Source organism: Cervus elaphus, chromosome 31, assembly GCF_910594005.1.
Source record: "Cervus elaphus chromosome 31, mCerEla1.1, whole genome shotgun sequence".
NCBI classification, from domain to species: Eukaryota; Metazoa; Chordata; class Mammalia; order Artiodactyla; family Cervidae; genus Cervus; species Cervus elaphus.
This window is the reverse complement of record NC_057845.1, coordinates 49,818,355-49,838,222: the sequence shown is the minus strand read 5'-3', so window position 1 is coordinate 49,838,222 and position 19,868 is coordinate 49,818,355. Positions and strand designations below refer to the sequence as shown.

Below are 19,868 nucleotides of genomic sequence, written 5' to 3'. Positions count from 1 at the left end.
TTTAAGATAACAGAGTTGGCTAGAAGGTTTAATCCAAAGATTGTCCTCAGGCAGTACACATCCTTGTAAAGACCAGACCTACTTCCATAATTTATGTTTTTAAGATAACAGAATTAGCCAGAGGATTTAATCCAAAGACTGTCCTCAGGCAGGATACATTATTGTTATATAGTCACTCACAATCTGTTAATGAAAAGAAAGGAATGTCATAAAACTTAGAATGGCACCAGATAATTCATCCCTGGCCATAAAACGATTGACTTGAATCTTGTAGAACGGCAGATTACCAACAAATAGTTTCGTTTACATAGATTAGGGGAACAATACCTGAGTAAGTAGGTTGGGCCATTTGGCGGAACCAATTTGAAGAAAGAGTCATAGCTTAAGACAACATTTCCATAAGAAAAAGAAATGTATTGGTTAACTCAAGGTTTGAGAGTAGTTAGCTTCAGGTGAAACCAGGTGTCATGGCAACACAGCATTTTAAGAGAAACCTCATTTTAAATTTGTATAGAGAAGAAAACATATCGCTGGTTTGTTTCCTCCTGCCGCTTAAGAGAGATAAAAATGTCTGGCACTTGCAGCCTCTTTCCTCTGTTTGGAGACACCTGGCCTTCCTGCCTGTTACCCTCTCATTGGGTTGTACATTCCATCTTTGTAGCCTAGGTTTCTTAGGTTGGCTGGAGTGAGTTTCTATAACTTGAGGCACACATGTGTAAATTTTGAATGAATACATCTTCCCTTCAGTGAGATATAAAGAAAATTGAGTGATCAGTTGTTTCTAATAAATGCTGTTCCAAGCAATGAATCTGACACTTCTAGTCATGAAGCCAAACATTACAAAGGTTCCACAGTCTTAACACAATTTTAAACTATCCACAAGAGTTTAAGAACTGTTACTCTAAGATAATCTTCATCTGCACCTTTCAGGAGAAGCACATGGGTGCCTGAGCCCTTGAGGCAGCGGACGTTGACAGCTTAGGGGAATGAACTTTGGGAAGAGCTGGACAAAATCCTGTAATTGTGACTGGGAGAGTTAGGGAAAAGTGGAATCAAAACATACAGGTCACGAGTGCCAGGAGCTAAAGGCGAATTGGAGGCTGTTCTAACTCTGAAAATAAATGAAATGTTGGAAGGAATGGGAGAACTGACAAAGAGCAACCTCCATGAAATTTGCATTATATTATTACTCGTTTAGGACCAAACTGCCCTCTGGTCCCTGAAACAGGGGTGTCTGCTGAAAGTGTCAGTGTGACTAACCATTTTCTGAAGCCTGGGCAAGATTTAGGGTCAATTATGAATCAAGAAGGAGAAGGCAGTGGCACCGTACTCTTGCCTGGAAAATCCCATGGATGGAGGAGCCTGGTGGGCTGCAGTCCATGGGCTCGCTAAGAGTCTGACACGACTGAACGACTTCACTTTCATTTTTCACTTTCATGCATTGGAGAAGGAAATGGCAACCCACTCCAGTGTTCTTGCCTGGAGAATCCCAAGGACGGGGGAGCCTGGTGGGCTGCCGTCTATGGGGTCGCACAGTGTCGGACACGACTGAAGTGACCTAGCAATAGCAGCAATGAATCAAGAAACAACAACACACAGTCTGAACATTAAAAAAGCAATATGATAAAAGTTATACTGAAGGTTTTGAAGACTGAAATATTTCAGGAGAGATCACTTTAGGTTACTCAGAATGTAGACTTGTGAAATATCAGTTCCTGAGGGAATTATCATGTGTTTGTCTTCACAGCAATGCATATTCCCTTGAGAATTTTTACAAACATACATATAAATATTAGACACCAAGTGAAATGACTCCTCTTTATGTCTGAATGCTTTAAAGCTACACTTAAAGGAAAACAAGGAGGGCCAAGGGTTCAGCTAAACTTTCCTTTCTGCACACTCCCCCTTCTCCATCCCTACACCATATTCCAGACCAACATCATTTTTCTCTTAGATTGTTTACAGTAAAAATGAAGAACGCCTATTGTACGTCAGTTGTTCTCTCAACAGTGTAGATGGCTATCATGTAGATGGCTATTATTTCCATTTCACAACTGAGGAAATAGTTCAGAGAAGTTAAGTATTGCCAGAGGTCACCCAGCTAAAGTAAGTGGTAGAAAGCTTTGGCCCCCCTCTGTCTTCCTAACCACTGCACACTCACAATACATAATATTCAAGTGCTATTTCAGGTAACCACCAATCCTCAGTTGCCTTGTTGATAAATTTCCCCAGCCCATAGGATAGCCTGAAAGAGTAGGTGCTTAGATTTGTACCTAGTAACCTCCTTTGTCTTCATTCAAGGGGTTCAACCAGGAATGTGTATCACACAAACAATGCTGATCAACTCATATCCTGAACATTTGGAATTAGAGCAATAGAAGATGAGTCAGTCAAAGGAAGCTGCAGTGAGAGATCGTAGGGGGGCTGGGGTGGGTTTACTGCACTGCTGTGCCAAAGCCATGTGCAAAATGCAGTTGTGGAAGGGTAGAAACCTGGGGTAGAAAGAGGAATGCACTCTGCACCACACATACTCTCTTGATTTTAGTATTTTTGCTCATCTTTCAGAAAGATTATAGCAATTTGCACTGTCTATAACTGTGTGATAGTTCCCTTACCTTCATTAAAGCCAGATTTTTCTTTTTTGTTGTTGTTTATGTCATTTGTTTGGTTAAAATGATATTTATTTTGTTTCTATGTTTGGGATTAATGGTGAGTTGAATATCTTCTATATTTTTCTATTTTCTTTATCACTTCTAGTTCTTATTTTCTGAAATTTCTGTTTATGTCTTTCATTTCTATTATTTTGATCTTTCTTTTCCCAGTTTTGAGATATAATTGATATATAACTTTGTATTCGTTTAAAGTGTACAACATAATGATTTGATATGTGTATATATTGCAGAATGCTGCTGCTGCTGCTGCTAAGTCACTTCAGTCGTGTCTGACTCTGTGTGACCCCATAGACGGCAGCCCACCAGGCTCCCCCGTCCCTGGGATTCTCCAGGCAAGAACACTGGAGTGGGTTGCCAATATTGCAGAATAGTTACCACAATAAGTTGAGTTAAAATCTATCACCTTATCCATTTACAGGGTTTTTTTCTTATGATGAGAACTTGTCAGATCTACTCTCTCATTAACTTTGAAATAAACAAATCAATTTTGTTAACAATTTTGTAACAGTTGCCATGCTGTATATTATATCCCCAGAACTTATCTATCTTATAACTGTGTTTTACACTTCCATGCATTTCCTCTAGTAATATATAAGAGTTCCTGGTTTATTAACAACATGGTAACTTTTTATCTGTCATGTTTACATATGTTTTTTTCCTAGCTTTTACATCTAATTGATTTTTTTTTGCCTCTTGTTTTATCCCTTCTGGTATCACTACAGGAAAGCTGTTTCCAAAATCCAAATAAAATCATGAGTCTCTCCTGTTTTAAAAATGTTCAAAAGCTCTCTATTGCTCACCAGTTAAATTGTAAAGGCAGTGGACTGGCATGCAAAGCTCTTCAGTGCCTGATTGCTGCCTCTCTGACTGCATCCTTCTCTACCTCCAATAATATTTATCTTTAACGTTTGGTTTTAGTGGTATAAAGCATCTGTGCATGTGTGCTGAGTCACTGCAGTTGTGTCCGGCTCTTTGCAGCCCTATGGACTGTAGCCCGCCAGGCTCCTCTGTTCACTGGATTCTTCAGGCTGAAGACTGGAGTGGGTCGCCACGCCCTCCTCCGAGGGATGCTCCCGACCCAGGGACGGAAGCCACGTCTCCAGCAGCCCCCGCACTGCAGAGGACTCTACTGCTGCCGCCTGGGAAGCCCCATAGAACAGACCTGTGGAGTTAAGTGGTTCTGTGTGTCTCACTACTTCCGTCTCTCCTTCCTACTCCTTGTTTCTACTCCCTGGGGCCACATTTTTTTTTTAATGCTTTTCATTGTTCCTTTCTGTGTTTCTTTGACTGTTTACAAATACATTCTTATCCTTCCTTTTAAAAAATTTTGTATTTACTTTCAACTCTGAGAGATGAGAATTGCACTTTGTTGTACATTGCCTATACTCAGTACTTCCTCTTCCTCCAGTGTAGGTAAGTGATCGTTGCTTAGTCGCTAAGTTGTGTCCGACTCTTTTGTGACCTCGTGTACTGTACCCTGCCAGGCAACTCTGCTCCTGGGATTTCCCAGGGAAGGATACTGGAGTGGATTGCCATTTCCTTCTCCAGGGGATCGTCCCGACCCAGGGATTGAACCTGCACCTCCTACTTGGAAGGCAGATTCTTTACCTCTGAGCCACCAGGGAAGCCCAGAGTTAAGCACTAATTTTGTTCTCATCAGTACTACTTGGTTCTTGCATTATTATGGACACGTACATTTTATTTACAGCTGAACCATTCTGTTTTCATGCAGTTAGTCTCAATTTTTATTTGCTTGATTTTCTGAGTACTCATCACAAGTTCATTTACAAATGCTTTGTTAGAAATTTTAATCTCTTTTCAATATGTTTAAACATCTCAGTGTATCTCTTCAGCTCATTTCTTTTTCCTTAGAGGTATCCCTTTGGAGCTTTCTGACTCCCTGCTCCAATATATACTGATTGCTTCATGGGCCTGTTGCACGTCTGCTCTCACGGAATTGTTACTGAGCGCAAGTTCATGTGGCCAACACACAGGGAGCCCCAACAAACAGAAGGGTTTGAGTTTGGGGCAGAGAAAGGTTTATTGCAAGGCCATGCAAGGCGATGGGTGGTTTGTGCCCCCAAACCCCCTGAACCCCTCAAAGGAATTTGTCAGAGCATTTTTTTAAAGCAAGATGAGGGAGAGGTATAGTTAGCTGTTGCAGACTTCTTGGGGTCAGAACCCTATGTTCTTGTAGCTATCTATAACTACAAACCTATATCTATAAACCTCCAACAAGACAAATGTTATTCTCTGTTCTGCAACTTTTTATTTCTATATGAATGAACACTTAAAGATCACAACCCTAAGAATAGGCTATCCTATATATTTCAGACTATAGGCAACATTCTTTTACAAAAGGTGCAGAACCCTCTTTTACAAAAAGTCTAAGCCCAGGGAACAAAGCCCAAGGGTTAAAGTAACAGGAGCAGATCTAATATGAAGTCAGGTTTGTTCTTCCCTATTCCAGGAGCCACCTTGTCCCTCATCATGTGGATTCCCTTTTCCTTTCTCCTCTGTTGATTCCCTTGCTTTCTTGATCCTGTATCTTCATCTCTCTTGGTTTATTTTTGTTTAGTCAGTAAAGTGGTTTTGCAATTGTTTCTCAAAATGTAGTACATATATTTGAAATCTTAATTCTGTCATCACATTTCATTGATACTGCGGCTAAGTATAGAATACTAATTTGGAATTCATTCAAATAGTTTTCTAGATTCCTAAGATATTTTAAAACATTTCTAACATATTTTAAAAGCAGAATGCCATTTTTATTTCCTTTCTTTTGTGTGTGACCTGTATCTTTCTCTCTGGATACATCAGTATCTTCTCTTTGTTGTGAATTTCCTGAGACATTGTGATATGTGTCTTGATGTGAACTCTTTTCAAACCATCTTTTATGGGAGTTCTTGGTTAGTACTTTTAACCTGGACTCTCTTGTTCTTTAATTCTAGAGAATCAATTGGAATCGCGAATAGACCTTTTCTTGAAATTCCTTTCTCTATGTAGAAAACTCCTGTTTACATTGCAAAGTGAAATTTTAAAAAACCATTCATTGAGATAGCTGACAACACTCCCCACCTCAAAAACAAAACAAAACAAAGAAAAATATCACCACTAACAACCTGGGGCTATTATTTTCCCTTGTACATATATCTATTACTCCCTTTTGTTATAATGATTTTTGCTGTTTATTTTTCTGCTCAGACAATGGGTAGTTTGAGGGTGAAAGTGAAAGTGAAATTCGCTCAGTCGTGTCCGACTCTTTGCAACCCCATGGACTTTACAGTCCGTGGAATTCTCCAGGCCAGAATACTAGAGTGGGTAGCCTTTCCCTCCTCCAGGGATCTTCCCAACCCAGGGATCGAACCCAGGTCTCCCACATTGCAGGCAGATTCTTTACCAGTTGAGACACAAGGGAAGCCCAGTTTGAGGGTAGAGACTTTATTTTAAAAATAAATAATAAAAAAGTGTATCCCTAATTCTTTTACGTATTTGTCTTATTGAAAGAAATTCAATATTTTTGAGAAAAAGGAAACGCCTGTTATAAAACAGTAAGTACTACGAAGAAGAAAAGCACAAACTGCCCTGTTTCTTAGTGGAGCAGATAAGCTCTAGTGATGCTGTGGGCAGCCGCGTGGCTGTTTGTGAGCAACTGCCAGGTTCCTGCTGCTGGGTTAAAAGAGCAGAGGTTTGCTGGCTTCTGTGTGCATTAGCTTGAGTGCAGCCGAGATGGAAATCTGATTTCCCGAGGAGAACGTCTTTCTGGTGACACTAGCAGGAAGCAGACCTTTCCATTAAAATGGATAGGTTGCTGAAGGTCATAAACAACTCCTTATGTGAGTGAAAGAAAGCAAGGTGAAACCTGGAGACTGAAAGGCAGGCAATCGAGAGGAATCAGCAGAAAAACTAGTGAGTATTTTAATACCTTGGTTCAGGAAGAATTGCTCATTAATAGTGTCAGAGCTCTACTGCATGTGTTTAAAAGACTTAATACATACCTGTCATTCTCCCAAGCCACACATATATATTACCTCTAAAGAAATCTTCAGTTTTTTTAATTATATAACTTATTTACAAAATCTAGAAAGGAACTGTGCCCAATTCCAAAGGATACCTACATATTAAGTGATGACTAAACTTGTATCCATGCTGGGATTCCCAGTAGCCGACTTAGCATGTTTGGTCTCCTTAACACTATGAAAGAAAAAAGGGGGAGGAAGATGGGAAAAAACAAGTGACATCAATAAATTAATTTAATGATGTTTTACCAAGCAACCCAAGAACAAGCTCAATGAGTGATTCCAAACAAAAGGTTTACACTTAAATTAATTGAGTAAATTCTCTTTTAAGACATGCACTTATTTTCATAACAGTTCAGTTCAGTTCAGTCTCTCAGTCATGTCCGACTCTTCGCAACCCCATGGACTGCAGCACGCCAGGCCTCCCTGCCCATCATCAACGGCTGGAGCTTACTCAAACTCATGTCCATTGAGTCGGTGATGCCATCCAACCATCTCATCCTCTGTTGTCCCCTTCTCCTGCCTTCAATCTTTCCCAGCATCAGGGTCTTTTCCAATGAGTCAGTTCTTTGCCTCAGGTGGCCAAAGTATTGGAGTGTCAGCTTCAACATCAGTCCTTCCAATGAATATTCAGGACTGGTTTCCTTTAGGATGAACCGTTTGGATCTCCTTGCAGTCCAAGGGACAGTGTATTCATTTTCATAACAGTGTATAACAGTGGCCACAAGCAAGTATCTTTAGAATATCACAGTTTATAAAGCACTCTCATATGTATCATCTCACTCAGACCTTACTGGTTAAATAACATTTCAGATTATTTACAGATTCTATTACTATCCTCCTTTCAATGATTATAAACTGAAGTCAGAGACATTAAGTGTTTTTCCATGTTCGCACAACCGGTAAGTTGTTAATATTGGATCCAATTACTTTTCAAGTCTTTTCTACTAAACCATCACTGAGGTATAACTTGTGTTGTGTCATTTAATTCTTCTATGCTGCCTCTGATTGAATAGTAAAAACAGTTTATTTTGCCGAGAGTTGTAATAAGCAGAGTCTCCCTCCTCCTCCTCTTTCTATTTTCACCTTTCATTTTCTGAAACAGGACTGCTGCTAAGTAAACCTGACATTGGATTTCCCCATTGCAGTCCGTTCCCCACAAAGAATCTTGTGTGCTAGTGAGCTTGGGTGTGGGAACTACACTCTGGAAACTTGAGACGTAGGTTATTCCCCTGAAGTTACTGGCAGAGTATTTCTGGGCTCTTTGTGCATCAGTGTGTAGATTAGTTCCTACTGTGGATTATAAGGGGGAGAAACAAGATTTACTAAACCAGCAATGGAAGAACAAGAGGTAAAGGGGCATGGAGGTGTGGGAGCTCCGTGTTCCCTTTGTGAATCCTGCCATCACCGTCACTCTCTCTCACCACCTGAGAGGGGGTCCCAAGCTGACTTTTTAAAAATGTCAGTGTCATAATTAAAAAAAAATTTTTTTTCCCTTGGGCTTTTACATAAAACTCCCATGTAATACAAATTAAATTACTCTTTTAATTTTCTTCATATCCAGTAGAATGTGGTACATTAGTATATGTTAGCTGATACATTGTTCAGATGATTTGCAGTGTACAGTATATGCAGTGTAGAGTATACATATAGTGTATGTATAGTATGCAGTGTATACACATACTATACGTAGTGTATGTATACACATAGTGTAGTATATGTATATAGTATAGTGTTTTTAATGCGTGCATGCTTGTTTGTGTTTCTGAATGTCCCCACAGTCTGCCTCCTTGTTTTTCATACATGCTGCAGTTGGTTTGTTGTTCCTCCACACAGGGAATAATGAGTGAGCAAATTACAGGAAAGACATTAAACATCTGTTTGGGTTAAACTTTCTTAGCCTAATTGGCAGAAAATGACTAGTCTCACAACATGCGGAAGATGAAGTGCTGTTAAGCGAAAAAATTCTGGAGGGATGTTTGGACAATGTGCATTTCTAGTTTGTAAATATAGGGGGTCACGTATCACAGTTGGTGGCCACTGCTGGGTCTGTATGCAGCAGCTTGCAGGTATCGCTGTAGAAGGGTGTGCTTATTAGAGACCACTTATAGCAGAGAGAAGATCCTAATCTCTCCTGCTGTCGTTCCCTGGTTCCTGGCATGAAGCACTGACAAATTAGTCTGCAAACTTAAGATTCTTAGAAGCAGACCCCACAGAATATCCACAGGCTTTGAGATTCTTCTATAGTGACCTTGTTATTTCCCTACCCTTGCCTCTGTTTAAGGTCCAGAATTAACCCACATACTGTAACACTGAGCATCAAGGTTTTCTCATTGAGTTATCTGAGACATAACTGTGAAAAATGCAAGACTGTGTGGTCTCTTATAGAAGGGTGAGGTTTTTATTGAGGTATTTTAATATTCATCATAAGAGTGAAAAAGAATGGCCTGCTTATGTCTAATGCACTTGCAACCTCCTGCAAATTCTCGTTTCCAAGGGCTTCTGAAATATTTCAGGGTTTGTAAGTTCTGAGATATTTCAGGGAAGAGTATGGAATGGAGGTTAAGAACACAGACTTTATAGAGTCAGACTGCCTGAGTTGATAACCTTAGAAAAGTGTTTTCTCTCTCTTCTCGTTTGTAAAATGTGGAGAAAAAGAATTCATTCCTCATAGTTGAAAATCATTACTTTGAACATATCTCATAGTTAAAATGCAGTATGAGTAGTATTTAGAAGTCTGGGCTTTGAACCTGCTACTGGGGTTAAATCCAGGCTTCTCTGCTGTTACTTCTGTGACCTCGGGCAAGCCACTCAGCCTTTCAGTGCCTCAGTTTTCTCATGTGTGAAATGAGAATAAAAACGGTATCTATTTCATGAGTGGTCGAGCATAAGAAATGATAACTAAGTCAAAACTCTCCCTTCCAACTTTTACTAAGATATAATAATTGACATATAACACTGTTTTAGTTTAAGGTATACAACATGGTGATGTGATATATGTATATACCGCAAAATGATCATTACAGCAAGATTAATATCCATAACTTAACATGTACATTTTTTTTCCTTGTGATGAGAACTGTTAAGATCTACTCTCTCGTTTTTTTGTTCAGTTGCCCAGTCGTGTCCGACTCTTTGTGACCCCATGGACTGCAGCACACCAGGCCTCCCTGTCCCTCACCGTCTCCTGGAGTTTGCCCAAGTTCATGTTCATTGCATAGGGGATGCCATCCAGCCATCTCATCCTCTGACACCCTCTTCTCCTTCTGCCCTCAGTCTTTTCCAGCATCAGGGACTTTTCCAATGAGTTGTGTCTGTTTGCATCAGATGACCAAAATACTGGAGCTTCAGCTTCGGCATCAGTCCTTCCAGTGAATATTCAAGGTTGATCTCCCTTAAGAGTGACTGGTTTGACTTTCAGGAGTCTTCTCCAGCACCACAGCTTGAAGGCGTCAATTCTTTGGCGTTCTGCCTTCTTTATGGTCCAGCTCTCACAACCAAATGTGACCAACGGGAAGACCATAGCCTTGACTATACAGACCTTTGTTGATAGTGTAATGTCTGCTTTTCAACACACTATCTAGGTTTGTCATTGTTTTCCTGCCAAGAAGCAGTTGTCTTCTGATTTCGTGGCTGCACTCACCATCTGCCATGATTTTGGACTCATCATCTTTCACCAAGAAGAGGAAATCTGTCACCACTGCCCCCTTTCCCCTTCTATTTGCCGTGCAGTAATGGGGCCGGATGCCATGATCTTAGTTTTTTTTTTAATATTTAGCCTTAAGCCAGCTCTTTTACTCTCCTCCTTCACCCTCATCTAGAGGCTCTTTAGTTCCTTTTCACTTTCTGCCATTAGAGTGGTATCGTCCACATGTCTGAAATTGTTGATGTTTCTCTCACCTATCTTGATTCCAGCTCTCAGTTCATCTAGATGGCATTGCTCATGATGTGCTCGGCTTATAGGTTAAACAAACAGGGTGACAGCAGACAGCCCTGTCATACTCTTTTCTCCATCTTCAGCCAGTCAGGTGTTCCAGATAGGGTTCTAACTATTGCTTCTTGATCTGAATATAGGTTTCTAAGGAGACAGGTAAGCTGGTCTTGTATTCGCATCTCTCTAAGAGCTTTCCACAGTTTGTCATGATCCACACAGTCAGAGGGCTTTAGAGTAGTTGATGAAAGAGAGAGCAATGCTTTTCTGAAATTCCCTTGCTACTCTCTTAGAAATATTCAAATATATATTGCTAACAACCATCACTGTATGTACATTGCATCCCTGACTTTATTTATCTTGTAAGTGGGAACTTGCACCTGTGACCATCTTCATCTAATTCCCCTAACTTCCCAGTCCTCTCCTCTGGCAACCACAAATCTGATTTATTTCTACAAGGTTTTTTGTTGGTTTGTTTGGTTTGTTTTATTCTGTTTTGTTTTTTAGATTCCATGTATAACTGAAATCATACAGCATTTGACTTTCTCTGTTTGGCTTATTTCACTTAGCAGAAAGAGAAAGATAAATACCGTATTCTAACACATATATACGGAATCTAGAAAAAATGATACTGAAGAACTTATTTACAGGGCAACAGTGGAGAAACAGACATAGAGAATATACTTATAGACATGGGGAGAGGGGAGGAGAGGGTGAGATGTGTGGAAAGAGTAACATGGAAACTTACATTACCGTTTATAAAATAGATAGCTAATAGGAATTTGCTGTGTGGCTCAGGAAGCTCACACAGGGGCTCTGTATCAGCCTAGAGGGGTGGGGTGGGGAGGGAGACGGGAGGGGCTTTCAAAAGGGAGGGGATACATGTATATCTGTGGCCGGTTAATGTTGAGGTTTGACAGAAAACAGCAAAATTCTGTAAAGCAATTATCCTTCAGTAAAAAATAAATTAATAAAAAAAATACCCTCTGAGTCCTCCATGTCACTGCAAATGGCGGGGTTTTCTCCTTTCATATGGCTGAATAGTATTTCATTATATACAAGTATACCTTGTTTTGGGCTTCCCAGGTGGCGCTAGTGGTAAAGAATCTACCTACAATACAGGAGACATAATGAGACGTCAGTTCGATCCCTGAGTTGGGAAGGTCCCCTGGAAAAGGAAACGGCAACCCACTCCAGTATTCTTGCCTAGAGAATGACATGGACAGAAGAGCCTGCAGTCCATGGGGTTGCAAAGAGTCAGACCACAAGTGAAGCGATTTAGCATGCACGCATACCTGGTTTGGTTGAGCCTTACAGATCCTGTGTTTTTCACAAATTGAAGGTTTGTGTCCACCCTGCACTGAGTTAGTCTATAGGCACCATTTTTACTAAGAGCATTTGCTCATTTCATTTCTGTGTCACATTTTTGGTAATTTTTGAAATATTTCTAAATTTTCACTATTTTTATAAAGGAATACTTCATTTCATTGCTCTTCACTTTATTGTGCCTTACAAATGCTGCATTATTTGCAAAAATGAAAGTTTGTGGCAACCCCACATTGTCAGATGATGATTTGAATTTTTTTTTGGCAATTAATTATTTTTAGTTAAGGTATGCATATTGTTGTTGTTTTTTTTTTTTTAATATTTATTTGGCTGGACCAGGTCTTAGTTAAGGCACACAGGGTCTTTGATTTTCATTGTGACATACAGGGTCTTTAGTTATAGCATGTGAACTATTATTAATAGTTATGGCATGTGGGATCTAGTTCAAACCTGACCCCCTGCATAGAGAGCACAGTCTTAGTCACTAGACCCCCAGGGAAGTCCCTGCGTGTTGCTTTTTAAAAGCTTAGTGCTACTGCACACTTAATAGACTATAGTGTAAGCATAACTTTTATATGCACTGATAAACCAAAAACAATTCATGGGACTCACTTTATTGCAATATTTGCTTCATTGTGCTTCTAGAACCAAACCTAGAATATCTCCAAGATATCACCATGTATACACCATTATTTCTTCATCCATTTATCTGTCAATGGACACCTAAGTTGTTTCTATATCTTGGTTATTGTAAACAATGCTATAATGAGCATGAGAATATAGATGTTTCTTTGGGGGCATGTAGCTGAGCCAAAACTCATATAACAGCCCCTGGTACATTGGTGCTCAATGATTATTAGCCATTACTGTTAACTATTTATTCATAGAATGACCATATAATTTATCACCATGTTGGAACATCCCTGGAGGTTGAAAGGGGACACCATGGATAATTATGCAGGAGCAACAGAATTTACAAGGGCCATCCCATGGCGAAGAGAAGTGTACCCTCTCTACTGAGCCATAAGTAAGGCACCCTGGTATCATCTTGGGATTCTTAGACTATTTCTAAGTAGCAAGTTGATCCTGTTTGCCTTTCTCCAAGTCTTTGACTCACTAAAAAGACAGCACTTCTCTGAGACGAATTCTGGCGCTCTCTCATTTTCCTTACTTTTCAGGAGCTTGGTGTCTATTGCCGTTTATAGCTTCTCTTCTGAAAGTGAAAGTTGCTCAGTTGTATCCTACTCTTTGCAACCCCATTGACTTATACAGTCCATGGAATCCTCCAGGCCAGAATACTGGAGTCGGTAGCCTTTCCCTTCTCTAGGGGAATCTTTCCAACCCAGGGATCGAACCCAGGTCTCCCACATTACAGGCAGATTCTTTACTAATTGAGCCACTGGGAAGCCCTCTCTTCTATATGACTTGAATAATTGATAATTCAGCCCACATTTTCTTTATAATTGTTGTCCTTGAGTTGCTCAGTCATGTCCAACTCTTTGCGGCCCCATGGACTACAGTGCGCCAGGCTTCCCTGTCCTTCACCATCTCGCAGGGTATACTCAATCATGTCCATTGAGTCAGTGATGCCATCCATCCATCTCATCCTCTGTTGCCCCTTCCTCCTCCTGCCCTCAATCTTTCCCAGCATCAAGGTCTTTTCCAATGAGTCGGCTCTTCATGGCAGGTGTCCAAAGTATTGGAACTTCAGCATCAGCCCTTCCAATAAATATTTAGAGTTGATTTCCTTTAGAATTGACTGGTTTGATAGTAGTGTGTATATGTCAAGCCTGATCTCCCAATTTGCCCCATATGTACAGTACTATATATAAAATAAAATTTGTCTCATATATATACACTTGTTGTTCAGTTGCTAAGTAGTATCTGACTGTTCGTGACCCAGTGGACTGTAGCATGCCAGGCTCCTCTGTCTTCCTCTGTCTTCTGGCGTTTGCTCAAATTCATGTCATTTGAGTAGGTGGTGATGCCATCTAACCATCTCATCCTCTGCCACCCTTATCTCATATTGCCTTACATCTTTCCCAGCATCAGGGTCTTTTCCAATGAGTTGGCTCTTTACATCAGGTGGCCAAAGTATTAGAGCATCAGCTTAAAATGGATAAATATTGAGAACCTACTTTATAGCACCAGGAACTCTACTCAATGATCTGTAGTGACCTAAATGGGAAGGGAATCTAAAAAAAGAGGGGCTGTATGTATAATTGATTCACTTTGCAGATTCACTGTATAGCAGAATAACAGAACACGACATTGTAAAGCAACCATTGTTGTTGTGTTCAGCCATTAGTCATGTCAGCTCTTTGCGACCCCATGGACTGCAGCACTCCAGGCTTCCCTGTCCTTCACCATCTCCTGCAGTTTGCTCAGACTTCATGTCCATTGAGTCAGTGATGCCATCCAGCCATCTGATCCTCTACCATCCCCTTTTCCTCCTGCCTTCAGTATTTCCCAGCATCAAAAAGCAACCATACTCTGATAAAAAAATATTAAAATCAGTGAATTTAGGAAAAAAAACTCACAGTCAAATCCTAAATAAGTTTATTCTTGCACATCTTCCTTCCTCCTTCAAAAATAACTTTCAAAGATATCAGAAGGGCAAAATAATACAACTTGCATTTGTGGTGTCCCCTCCATCTGCTATGCCCAGGGAGGCCTCAGATGGCTCACCAGTGGAGGAGCGGGAGAGCATGAAGTGAAGACAGCATGCATGCACAGGCTCCATGCAGAGCTCTCTGAATCCTGTTAGACCCTTTCCCCATTTTAAAGGTGAATCAGTGAGGAGTGTGGGCTGGAATTAGACATGTCCCAATCGATCTTCAATTTTACCTCTATGATGATGTCTTTTATTATTAATAACTAATGCTGGCTTACCTGCTTATCTTCTGTACGAGTTTGAAATTTTTGGAGAAGGGGATGAATAATCAATATCCAGCCCATTATGAGGTTCTAGTATAGACCCCTCAGCACTTTCTCCAAATTGAGGAGAAGTTCCTAGTGAGCTTCAGGATTAAATTTGACTATTTGGAGCTAGAATCCACACATATTTTCTTAGAACAGCCTAGATTATAATGTAATTAGTTAGAGATGCCTAGGGCCTGGTCCGAGATAGTGAAGAACAAGGAAGCCTGGCGTGCTGCAGTCTGTGGGGTCGCAATATGACTTAGCAACTGAACAACAACAAAAGATCCTGGTCCACATGAGTAGATTAATAAATACATATTGTTACACAGAAATTCTTGATTAACCTGTTGGTGGCTTTCCAGGTGGCACTAGTGGTAAGGAACCTGCGTGCCAGTGCAGGAGATTCAAGAGATATGGTTTTGATCCCTGTTTCCGGAAGATTCCCTAGAGGAGGAAATGGCACCCCACTCCAGTTTTCTTGCCTGGACAATTCCATGGACAGAGGAGCCTGGTGGGCTACAGTCCCTGGGGCTGCAAAAAGAGTCCGACATGACTGAGCGTGCACACACGGTGGTTGGCGTACGCTTTGGTCCTCCTAGATGTTTTTTAAAGTGTTGACTGAGGATATTCTGCATGATAGTTGTCTGGGTAGGTGTTTTTTCTACCTTATCACAAAACAGAGGAATCAGAATAACCAGAGATTAGTCCTGGAATTCTGCATTTTATCAAGACCCTCATGAAACTCTTATGCTAAACAGTGTTGAGAACCAACACAGTAAGATGGTAATTTTCTCATACTTAAAAAATACACTGAGTGACATCACTATTAATGGTAATAATAATAATGTCTAAATTTTATTGAGTACTTGTTAGGTACTTAGTAATAGTAGTAAGATCTGTTACTATACTGTAATTTCACAGGTGTAATATTACGAGGATTAGAAATTAACAGACTTGACTGAAAGACACTGCACAGCAATGAAGTACAATTATCCCTTTATGTCCATGATATTATAGAGTGATTTAGTAGCAGAGTTGAAAACTGAATCCAGGAAATTATTTTTCTTCCACCAAGGCTTAATAGAATGACTTCCATGAATAAAGAGAAAACATAATATTTAACACCCAGCTCCCAACACTTTCTCATTTTTAACTGCTTTCTCCTCATTTTATGGGTCTTCCTCACACAAACGGCCAACTCCTCCATGACTTCTCATCCTTCTGTATTTCCCATGGAGAAGAAATGCATTTTCATGGTTTAAAAACAACCTCAATTCTTTGTTATCAACATACTCTCATCACTGCCACTTGCATGGCACAAAGGACTTATTCATTCATTAAAGTGTGAACCTTCCAATTCATTATCGTGTGATTCATAATGAACAATTCATGAATGTGTGAACCAACCTAGACAGCATATTAAAAAGCAGAGACAGTACTTTGCTGACAAAGGTCTAGTCAAAGCTATGGTTTTTCCATAGTCATGTATGGATGTGAGAGTTGGACTATAGAAAAATTGAGTACCAAAGAACTGATGGCTTTTGAACTATGGTGTTGGAGAAGACTCCTGAGAGGCCCTTGGACTGCAAGGAGATCAATCCAGTCAATCCTAAAGGAAATCAATCCTGAATATTTGCTGGAAAGACTGATGCTGAAGCCAAAACTCGAATTCTTTGGCCACCTGATGTGAAGAACTGACTCATTGGAAAAGACCCTGATGCTGGGAAAGACTGAAGGCAGGAGGAGAAGGATACAGCAGAGGATGAGATGGTTGGATGGCGTCACTGAATCAATGGGCATGAGTTTGAGCAACCTCTGGGAGTTGTGATGGACAGGGAAGCCTGGCACTCTGCAATCGATGGAGTCGCAAAGTGTCAGACATAACTGAGTGACTGAACTGACTGACTGAACCTTCTGATGGTAATGAACCTACCAACTCATGATGGTGAAACTATCGAAGAGCTAGAATGTTGACAATAGATTTAACTTACTTAAATGTTCTTCCCTTTATGTATTTCCGTATCTTAATGCTGTCTCTCTTATTTTTTCAAATTTATCCTAAATTTATATGCCTAAATAAGAAATTATTTAATTTTTACTATCTAAAAATCCAACAAAATTATAACAGACTCATAAAATATCTTATTTAATTAATATTAATGTACCGTGTTTCATCCCTGTTATTGTGGGTGCCTTAGTTTTCTTTTTTAGTTTTCTTTTCGCTGCAGGATTAAACTGCGTTATTGGAGTATATGAAAATTTTAATTGCATTCTTTCTGCAATAGGCATTTTTTAAATATTTATAGTTTTGCTCTATTACATACATTGTTTCCATAAATATACATGCATTTATCTCCTGTTATGCATGTGCACCAGAGTTCCTCAGGAAGAGAAGTTTTGGGTCATAGTATATCCATATATTCAAATTTATCTAATAATACCACACTACTTTCTGCCAGCAACATGTAAAAAACCTTGTTTATTTCATCTATTTATCTTAGTAATGTCTAATTTTAATTAGAGGATCTCTAATCTCTCCCAAAATGGTACAAGAAAATTGAAAACGTTACCTCTAGTCATTCTCTCTATATTATATATTGTTATTATCTATATTTTTAACAATTTTCTCTTAAAGATATCTCTTGTATGCTGCTAATTCATTGTGGCAGTACAGGGTACAAATGAAGAGCATAGATTCCCTAGGTTCAAATTCTGGATCTTCTATTTGCCAGCGATGACTTCTTAGTCAAGTTGCTTATGCTACTTTGGCCTGGTTTTTCAGTCTGTTAGTGAGGATATTATACTAACTATCCCATAGATTTTTTTGAGAATTAAAGTAATTAATATATGTAAAACACATTAAAGAATTTGCTGTACATAGAATTACATTAGCTGTCACTTTTTTCATATTTGATTTGCTCCTAAATTTTTATCCTCAGATTAGTAATTATTGTTAGTTTTTGAACAATTAATGCTTGATTAGATTTATTCATGTTTGTTAATTTCTTTGCCTACCACTGCTTCTTGCATCCTACAACTTCCTTTATTAACATAAATTTCTAACCTTCTCCTGAATGATGTCTTCTAATCATTTCTTTGAGTATGTATGCGTGATAAGTTTTTAAAAATTTGAAAATTTTTTTTCTTTACTTCTGAATTGTAGTTTAGCTAAGCATAGAATTTTAGGTTGAATATTTTAACTCAATATTTGGAAGATTCATTGTCTTCTTCCTTTATTACTGCTAATGAGCCATATTCTAACAGTCTGTTTTTGTTTGCCTGCAGATAACCTGTCTTTTTACTTTGGGTGCTTAAAAGGCATTTTCTTTGTTTTAGTGTCTGGTTATTTCAAAACATTATGTTTATATACATACACACACATACTTAAATATAAGACTCCATGTTTTCCATTAATTGTGGGTTATTTTTAATCATTATGTCCCCCGCTTCCACAAACTAGTTTATCATATATTTCCTGTAACATAACAAAGCATATATTTGAATAATGTTAGTAGCTGAGGAAACTGAAACCCAGAAATACATGCTTTTTCTAACAGCAGAACTAATTTAAAAACATTATTATTTAACATTAATCAATAAGTGAGTAACTTAGTAATCATGATAATGATAATTATTATCATCACAGAAATGAACTCATTTTTTTCTGAGCCAAAAAAATCCATGATTTAGTTTTATTTTATAAAATGGCAAGCCAAAAAGAAAAAGTATTTGAAAGTGAGATTATCTTGAAAAAATAGATCTATTGAATGTTGTAAACGATTTTACTATTTCTGGTGTCAGCATGCTGGAGTTATCTCGGGGAGACACTGACTCCAGTGGCAGGCTGTGGGGAGGTTTTATGAGGCCCTAGGAGGGAAGTCCAGGCTTCCCTGGTAGCTCAGGTGGTGAAAATTCTGCCTGCAATGCAAGAGACCCCAGTTTAATTCCTGGGTCGGGAAGAGCCCCTGGAGAAGGGATAGGCTACCCACTCCAGTATTCTTGGGCTTCCCTGATGGCTCAGACAGTAAAGAATTTGCCTGCAATGCGGGAGACCTGAGTTTGATCCCTGCATTGGGAAGATCCCCTGGAGGAGGGCATGGCAACCCGCTTCAGTATTCTTGCCCGGAGAATCCCCATGGACAGAGGAGGCTGATGGACTACAGTCCATGGGGTCGCAGGGTCAGATACGACTGAGGGACTAAGCATGCGCTGCATGCAGAGCAGCAGCTCTCAGTTTTGTGTCTGAAGACTCTGGCTAGAGTTTTTTTGATGTTCGTTAATGATTTGTCTTTAGGCAGTCCAATGATTGTGCTTGACAATAAGCTAAATGATGGTTCCCAAAAAGACATATCCATATTCTAATCCCCAGAACCTGTCAACATTACCTATTATGGCAAGAGACATGATTATGAATTTTGAAGGTAGGAGCTAAGCCTAGATGATCCAGGTGAGCTCTAAATGCAGCCACATTAGTGATTAGTATAACTGAGAGGCAGAAGACATTTTGAGACAAGAGGGTAAGGCAGGGTGACTACAGAGTAACATGGTCATAAGCCAAGGAATGCCTGGATTCATCAGGAAAAAGAATGAGTTTTTCCTTGGGATCTTCAAAGGGAGAATGGCCCTGGAAGACACCTTGATTTCATAATTGTGAACTTCAGAACTGTGAAAGGATCCATTTCTATCATTCTGTCATTTGAAGCCACCAAGTTTGAAGCAATGTGTATGGCAGCCGTAGGAAACCAATATATCCCCTCTCTGAGACACTCTGTGTCTCACTCTGTGTATTAAATACACTCTGTGTATTAAATACTTTGGGGCTGGGGTTTGGCTATAGATTGAAGGTTTGTGTTTCTCACCCCACCCCATTCATGTATTGTGACCCTAACCCTCAGTGTGGAGATTGAACCTTTGGGAGGTGATTAGGCTACGAGGGTGGACTCCTCATGCATGGATTCATCCACTTATGAGATCCCAGAAAGCTCCCTTGTCTCTTCT

The 19,868-nt window shown here is 39.6% G+C and overlaps 1 long non-coding RNA gene across 5 annotated transcripts in view; it reads left to right on the top strand.

Annotated features, from left to right (window-relative positions):
- Positions 1-19,868, top strand: part of LOC122687333 — a 245,194-nt gene that overhangs the window by 168,355 nt on the left and 56,971 nt on the right. Inside the window, exon 2 of one of the 5 annotated variants that reach the window (XR_006339119.1) lies at positions 3,651-4,085. The exons of 2 other annotated variants lie outside the window; for them this stretch is intronic. This is a non-coding gene — a long non-coding RNA (uncharacterized LOC122687333). Of the gene's footprint in view, positions 1-3,633; positions 4,086-19,868 lie in introns of those variants that run through there. 2 more of the 5 variants (XR_006339120.1, XR_006339115.1) reach the window with 2 other exon arrangements.